The sequence below is a fragment of the Nicotiana tabacum genome, chromosome 9 (genome assembly GCF_000715075.1).
Source record: "Nicotiana tabacum cultivar K326 chromosome 9, ASM71507v2, whole genome shotgun sequence".
Lineage (NCBI taxonomy): Eukaryota > Viridiplantae > Streptophyta > Magnoliopsida > Solanales > Solanaceae > Nicotiana > Nicotiana tabacum.
Genome location: NC_134088.1, coordinates 70,403,577 through 70,412,074, shown reverse-complemented (window position 1 = coordinate 70,412,074; position 8,498 = coordinate 70,403,577). Strand labels below are relative to the sequence as shown.

General features: G+C 38.4%; 2 non-coding genes across 2 annotated transcripts; both read right to left on the bottom strand.

Annotated features, from left to right (window-relative positions):
- Positions 1-1,568: 1,568 nt before the first annotated feature.
- TRNAP-UGG (transfer RNA proline (anticodon UGG)) lies at positions 1,569-1,640 on the bottom strand. The gene has a single exon. It is a non-coding gene; the product is annotated as a tRNA-Pro (tRNA).
- Positions 1,641-2,087: 447 nt separating this feature from the next.
- Positions 2,088-2,160, bottom strand: TRNAP-UGG (transfer RNA proline (anticodon UGG)). The gene has a single exon. It is a non-coding gene; the product is annotated as a tRNA-Pro (tRNA).
- Positions 2,161-8,498: the final 6,338 nt, after the last annotated feature.

The window sequence follows — 8,498 nt, the reverse complement described above, 5'->3', positions numbered from 1 at the left end:
TTTCTAATTTACTTTTTCGTTCTATTCTTTTTTCTTTCTACTTTATTTTTATTTTAACTTTTCAAATTCTTTTTTTTCCAAATATTATTCTTTTTATATTATTTATCTTTTATTTCCTTATTTCTCATTTCCCAACCTTTACTTCACGTGTTTCTACATGATTTCTTATATTTTATTCCTTTCTTAAATATTTTTTTTTATATTACACTTGGCTATGTTATTAGTTTAATATTTTTTAAAAGTTATACCTCGTAATCTTAGATAAATAAGTCATCGACAAATTTGACTTATAATGAGTGATGTCTTTAAAGTTGAACTTTGTTATTGGATGAGGTTATATGCAAATTTAACTATTTTAAAATGATAGATTATTTTTTAATATATAAATAATATTCTCATTTTTCAACCTTTATATTTTATAATTCCATGTAGTTGCTCATATTGTTTTTTCTTTTTTTTCTTCATTTAGCATAATTGTGTTATTATTCTAGCTTTGAAACTACACCTCCTAATATTAGAAATAATGAATCATTAATAAACTTGGCATATAATAAGTGATGTCATAAATTAGAATATCACTGTTGAATGAGGTTATAGACTTATGTTTTCCTTTTTTTTTTGAATTATATTTACTTAAATTATGTTGAAACTTATTTTATGTTATGTTGTAATTTTACAATAGAGTATTATGTTAATTTTTTATTGGATTTTGAATTTATGTAATATTTTCGGTTTTATTTTATTTGGTTTAGTAGTGTTGACTTATTAATTAAGATTGCATACCATTCATTTTTTGGTTGGAATTGATATGACATTATATTTATAAATATTAATCTTTTTATCAAGCATACAATCCATGATGTTCTTACATAATATGTACTTTTAGTTTTTATAATTAATTAAAGTAAAATATTATTAATTTGAAAATACATGTCAATTAATATATTTTCAAGAAATAATATATACCTTAAATGCCAGATTAAATATCAAGACATGTTAAATCTTAATTTTTAATTTTTAATAATTAAATTTATATTTAAAATTTAATATAACTGTGTAATTACACATGTGCAACCAAACAGTACACTTATAATTACACTATAATTATATTATGACAAACAAACATGTCGTTGTAATTATAATACTGTGTAATTACTAGGCTGTGTAATTACTACCATAGTAATTACACAAATTCCAATTACCTGGCGGTTTTCCAGACAGACCCTTAAAGAAGAATTAACTCTAGGTTGTCTGCATTGACAATTTGATTATATATAGGGTTTTGCTAACCTACTACAAAACGTGGTTGTAGTAGGTTAGCAATGTATGCATATTTGGTTTTCCTAAAATACCCTTATTATTTGTTGCCACCACATTAAATTTAAGGATTTTTTTGTCCATTCACCAAAATTCCACCCTTTCATACCTCCATTTCCCACTCTGAGATTGTTCTGGCAGGAAACAAATATCACATACCTCATTTTCCATAAAATACAAATCCTACCTTATCCTTAGAATACTTGTTGCTGTCAAAATTTCAGGATTAAAAAGAGTACTCAAAAATTAGGGGGGCATTCTGAGAATCGAACTCGGGACCTCTCGCACCCAAAGCGAGAATCATACCACTAGACCAAATGCCCAGCTGTTGATGATCCCTCAGTTACAATCTGAATGATAGCTGGAAGTTTCTCATTTTGTTGTCTAGAAGAATGACAATTTTTTTGTGAGAAATCATCAGAGATTATTATACAAAGCCGAGTATACAAATTTACAGTAGTTACAAAGACATAACCAACAAATTGACCTACAAATTGCTAAAAAAAACTTTTCATAAGTAAAGAAGGGAAGTGGGAATGAACTGCAAGAAGTGCAAAACCAGCCCATCTTACTTGCTCAAACCTGCCACATTTATACCTATAGAAGTTTAATTCATTAAATAGGGCATTGAGTAGGTATTCTTTTAGATGCATGTTGTGTTACCTTGTATCTGCACTGCTTATGTAAAATAAAATTTCTATTTAAAAAAGAAGAAACGACAGAGGCTTTTTGATTTGTCAGATCTTAAGACTAATGTTCTTTTAATAAAATGGGGCATCCCGAGAATCGAACTCGGGACCTCTCGCACCCAAAGCGAGAATCATACCACTAGACCAAATTCCCAGCTGTTGAAGAATGTTATTTTGATTCATGATTAATGTGTTGTTCGGACAAGAGTGGGTTGCTCTGGTCGTGAGCACCCTCCACTTCCAACCAAGAGGTTGTGAGTTCGAGTCACCCCAAGAGCAAGGTGGGGAGTTCTTGGAGGGAGGGAGTCAAGGGTCTATCGGAAACAGCCTCTCTACCCCAGGGTAGGGGTAAGGTTTGCAGACAAACTACCCTCCCCAGACCCCACTAGTGGGATTATACTGGGTTGTTGTTGTTGTTTGATCAATGTGTTCTCTGTGTCAGCACTCCTCATTTCTGGTCTTTGATCTGCATTTGCTTATTGGAAGATTTTTGAGGAATTCTGTTTACTCTCATTAGGATATTATCATTTGTCACTAGATAAAACAGAGAAATACGAAACTCTTCTGCTTTTTGCAGCCTTTCCTCGATGTTCACTTTCTCTGATTCGTATAGAGCTATCAGCCTGGTGCATTTTATTAGATTATCATATCTTATCATAATGAGTCCTTCGGATATCTGAATTCTGACATGTCACAGAGGACTGTTGATGTTTGGCATATTTCGATATGTGTTAATGTTACTTTACCCATGCTTTAACCACTTTTTGATGTTATTTAATCTTTAAAACACCCAACATGGTGTAATTATTGGTTTGATGACTAATTAAGTTATGTGTGACGATTTAAGGTGTTCGGAGTACAAAATATGAAGAAAAGGTGGTTTAGCTAGAGGAAGAAGGGTTGGATGCGTCGCATCCAACCTAGGAAAACATCATCCTGCATGCAACCTTAGCAGTGAAGTTGTGCCATCGCGTCCGCCATCGCGTGCGAAACTGGGAAGTAGAAGTGAAGCTGGATGCGTCGCGTCCACCATCGCATGCGAAGCTGAGAAATAGAGGACAAGGTGGATGCGTCGCATCCGCCTTCGCAGGCAAAAAATTGAAATGGAGGACAAGGTGGATGCGTCGCATCCACCTTAGCATCAATCCCTGAAGCCGAATTGGACTAGGAATGGGAGAGCTTTGGCCCACGACTTTTGTACGCAATATATAAGCTAAAAACGCCTCTTTTAGGTTATCTAACAGATTGGGAAGAGAAAAAAAAGCCACGACAAAGCTGTGGAGGCCGGAATTCATCAAGTTTCATCTTTCTCCTACCAAACTTAGTAATTTTTATGTTTCTTTATATGATTTGTTGTTTGGCTACCATGTCTATGTGGAGCTAAACTTCACGTTCTAGGGTTGTGGTTCTTTCATGACTATTGTTATTCGGATATTGATTTTGACTTCTTGATTTATCATATTAGTTTATTTATTCAATCTTGCACTTAATTATTTAATTGCTTGATCACCAATTGAATATTATCTACGAATCTAGAATTGAACTCGAAAGTGGGAATTCTATATTGCATATAGGATTGAGTAGGGCAAGTTCTTGAACTCGGGCATCGGGGAACGGATTCGTGGTTAGGATAGACATATACCTAATTGCCTTGCTTGGTTGATTTACAGGAATTATAAATGCGTTCTTGTTGATTCTAACTCCATAGACATATAGGCGTTAGGTTAGCTTGAATAGGCGAGTAAGAACTCGACAGATTCTTATGAGCAATATTAACCCTGTCAACCAATAAGCTAGATAAATTAGTCGGTCAATTCAATTGAAGAATACAATAGGATTGTTAGATAGACCATAACCCTAGATCGTTTTCATTACATTGATATCATTAAAATCTGCTCTTCCTCTGTTCAAAGTTTATTATTTATATTTTTCTTATTTAATTAGTTAGAATAAAATATTTTTAGATTTAATTCTTATTTAGATAATTAAGATAGGCTAATTTAGTTAATAGCTAATCATAAGTCCTCGTGGGTTCGACATCCGACTTTGAGTCACTTTATTACTTGACGACCGCGTATACTTGCGTGAGTGTGTTTGGTCGCACCAAGTTTTTGGCGCCGTTGCCGGGGACTTAGAAATTAGCTACGTGACTAAGTTAAGCTTTTATTAGATATTTGTTTTCAAGTTTTAATTTTCAGTTTGCCTGGTTTGTGTCAACGCAGGGTTTACTCTCGAATGCAGAGGAGTAGAAGTGCAAACAACCTCATTCCTCTTGATCCAGAAATCGAACGAACATTACATAGAGTGAGAAGGGAACACGAAGCTAGAACGAGAATAGAAAGAGATTTGGACATCGCAATCCAACCACAACCAATAGATATGGCAGGCAATGAAGAGCGTCCGGTAATCGAAGCCGCAAGGCCCAATCTTGCGAATATGACTCAGGCTATTGTGAAGCCTGATATCACTGGGCATTTTGAACTCAAACAGTACATGGTACAGCTGATTCAGTCCACAGGACAATATGTGGGTCTATCTCATGAGGACCCGCAGAGGCATATTCAGAACTTCTTGGAAATCACGGACACTTACAATTATCCGAACGTCTCCAAGGACTATGTCAGGCTGACACTATTCCCTTTTTCACTGTTGGGGGAAGCTAAAGAATGGTTGCAAAAGGAGCCCGCGAACTCTATCCACACTTGGGATGATCTAGCAAGGAAATTCCTGATCAAGTTTTTCCCAACTAAGAAGACAAAGTCGTTGAGGAGCCAAATTCTTGGGTTCCAACAACGGGATGGCGAGACACTTCGTCAAGCTTGGGAAAGATACAAGAAACTACTCAGAGACTGCCCGCATCATTGTCAAACTGACGAGGTATTGGGTCACACTTTTGTTGATGGGTTAGATGAAGCATCAAAGATGAATCTTGACTCAGCTTGTGGGGGTAGTTGCATGGCAAGACCGTATAGTGAAATACAACTCCTGCTAAATAATTTCACTGCTAATGACCATAATTGGCAAGGAGAGGGGGATTCACGAAGGGTAATTAAACAGAAGGCCGCCGGTTTGATTGAGCTTGATGACTTTTCCGCCATGAGAGCCGATATAGCAAAATTGGCAAATCAGATGAATAGAATGACAACACAACAAATGCAATATGTACAGCAGATGTCTATTTGTTGCGAACTATGCGGAGACAGTCATATGATTGACATGTGCCCCACGAATCCTGAATCTATATACTATGTGGGACAACAAAACAGAGGTCCTATGAATCAACATGCGCAATATGGGAACACTTACAACCCAAACTGGAGGAATCATCCTAACTTCTCATGGGGCGGGAGTCAACAGAATCAGTATAGGCCTCAAGGGAATTTTACTCAACCTCAGAAGCCACCCCAACAAATGGAAGAAAGTACGAATGACTTGCTGAAAAAGTTGTTACTAGACAATCAACAGCTCAGGACCGATTTTAGAAATCTTGAGAGGCAAATGGGGCAGTTAGCAGCAAACCAAAATACTAGACCTACAGGCTCACTTCCCAGTGATACAGAGAAGAACCCTCAAATTAATGCAGTTACACTTAGAAACGGGAGGGAACTAGAGGAAGCGCCAAGGAAGATAAAAGAAAAACCTATACCTGGGGGGAGTTGACACCTAAGGCAACACAAGAGTCAAAGGAAGATGATGCAAGTTCAGAGCGAATGGAGGTTACAAGGCCACCACCACCTTTCCCCCAAAGATTGCAGAAAAGGAATGACGATCGCATGTTCAACAAATTTCTCTCCATGTTGAGTCAGGTTCAATTAAATATTCCATTAGTGGATGTACTTCGTGAAATTCCAAAGTACGCTAAGTACATAAAAGACATAGTGGCTCATAAGAGGAAATTGACTGAGTTCGAGACGGTTGCACTTACTGAGGAGTGCACATCAAGGGTCCAAAACAAGCTTCCCCAAAAGCTTAAGGACCCTGGCAGCTTCACTATTCCAGTACAAATCGGTAATATTAACGTGGGACGTGCTCTGTGTGATTTGGGTGCAAGCATAAATCTGATGCCGTTATCCTTGTTTAAGCAATTAGGTCTGGGAGCTCCGAGACCAACCACCGTGATGTTGCAATTAGCTGATAGGTCCATAGCCTACCCTGAAGGAGTGATTGAAGATGTGCTGCTGCAAATTGGAAAATTCATCTTCCCAGCTGACTTCATTATTCTAGACTTCGAGGCTGATGAACAAGTTCCAATCATATTGGGACGACCTCTCTTGGCTACTGGCGATGCAATAATTAAAGTGAGAGAAGGGAAAATGATTATGAGAGTGGACAACGAGGAGGCAGTCTTCAATGTCTACAAAGCAATCCAACTCCCCCGCCACTATGAGGAGCTCTCTATGATATCTGTGGTGGAGGTGGATGAGAAACTTCTTAACACGAGTGTATATCTAGGCGACTGTTTAGAAAAAGCAATCATGCTATTTGATAGCTTGGAGATGGATGATGAGGTTGAGGGGATAAAGGGAATCCTAGATACATCATGTGGTTACATGCAAGGAATAATCCCGTTTGAGCCCCTGAATAGGCCAAGTGGCCCCCCACCAAAGCCGTCAATTGAAAAAGCTCCAAATTTGGAACTTAAACCCCTACCCCTCACCTTCAATATGCTTATTTGGGAAGTTCTGACACTTTACCTGTTATTATTTCTGCTCACTTGTCTAAATTACAGGAAGAAAAGCTATTAAGGGTGCTACGTGAGCACAAGCGAGCAATTGGGTGGACAATGTCTGACATTAAAGGCATTAGTCCAGCTTTCTGCATGCACAAAATCCTCATGGAGGACGGACACAAGCCGAGTGTAGAACACCAACGCCGACTAAATCCAATCATGAAAGAAGTGGTAAGGAAAGAAGTGATTAAGTGGCTTGATGCAGGTATTGTATTTCCAATCTCTGATAGTAAATGGGTAAGCCCCGTTCAATGTGTGCCGAAGAAAGAGGGGATAACCGTAGTAGTTAATGAAAATAATGACTTAATTCCGACAAGAACTGTAACTGGATGGAGAATTTGCATAGATTACAGAAAACTAAACAATGCCACCCGGAAAGACCACTTTCCCCTGCCTTTTATTGACCAAATGCTTGATAGATTAGCTGGCCAGGAATACTACTGTTTCCTGGACGGTTATTCGGGGTATAATCAGATTGCTATAGCCCCAGAAAACCAAGAGAAAACTACATTTACATGTCCTTATGGCACGTATGCGTTCAAGAGAATGCCCTTCGGTCTTTGTAATGCACCTGCGACTTTTCAAAGGTGTATGATGGCTATTTTCACTGACATGGTTGAAAGATATGTAGAAGTATTCATGGACGATTTTTCTGTGTTTGGATGTTCTTTTGATAGTTGTTTGATGAACCTTGATAAAGTGCTAGCTAGGTGTGAAGAGACGAACTTGGTGCTAAACTGGGAAAAGTGCCATTTCATGGTACGTGAAGGTATAGTTTTGGGGCACAAGGTTTCAAAAGATGGTCTACAGGTGGATAAAGCAAAGGTGGAGACGATCGAAAAATTGCCCCCGCCGACATCCATAAAAGGCATTCGCAGTTTCTTGGGTCATGCAGGTTTTTATCGTCGTTTCATTAAAGATTTTTCGAAAATTTCTTCCCCTTTGTGCAGGCTTCTAGAGAAAGACGTTACCTTCAAGTTTGATAATGCATGTCTGAAAGCATTTGAGGAGCTGAAGGGAAGATTGGTGACTGCACCAATTATCATTGGCCCCGATTGGGCACAACCATTTGAGTTGATGTGCGATGCAAGTGACATAGCAATTGGAGCGGTGTTGGGGCAAAGGAGGGATAAAATCTTTCACTCCATTTATTATGCAAGCAAAACTATGAATCCAGCTCAGATGAATTATACAGTGACTGAAAAGGAGTTGCTTGCAGTGGTGTGGGCGTTTGACAAGTTCAGATCCTATCTAGTGGGAACCAAAGTCATCGTCTACACAGATCATTCAGCTATCAGATACCTATTTGAAAAGAAAGACGCCAAGCCGAGGCTGATTCGTTGGGTCCTCCTCTTGCAAGAATTTGACTTAGAGATCCGAGATCGAAAAGGGACAGAAAATCAAGTGGCCGATCATTTATCCAGATTAGAGAGCCGGAACCATGTAGCTGAAGGAGGGTCAATTAAAGAAACATTTCCGGATGAGCAAATATTGGCAATCACCTCAGGTGAAGCCCCATGGTATGCAGATTATGTGAATTTTATCGCAAGTGGGGTAACGCCACTAGAGTGGACAGCTGACAATAGAAGAAGATTCCTACATGATGTAAGGTTCTACGTGTGGGATGAGCCATTCCTATATAGGCAGTGTGCAGATCAGTTGGTGAGAAGGTGTGTTCCTGAGGAAGAGATGAAGGCTATACTACATGACTGCCATGCGTCACCATATGGAGGTCATCACGGCGGGGATAGAACCGCCCAAAA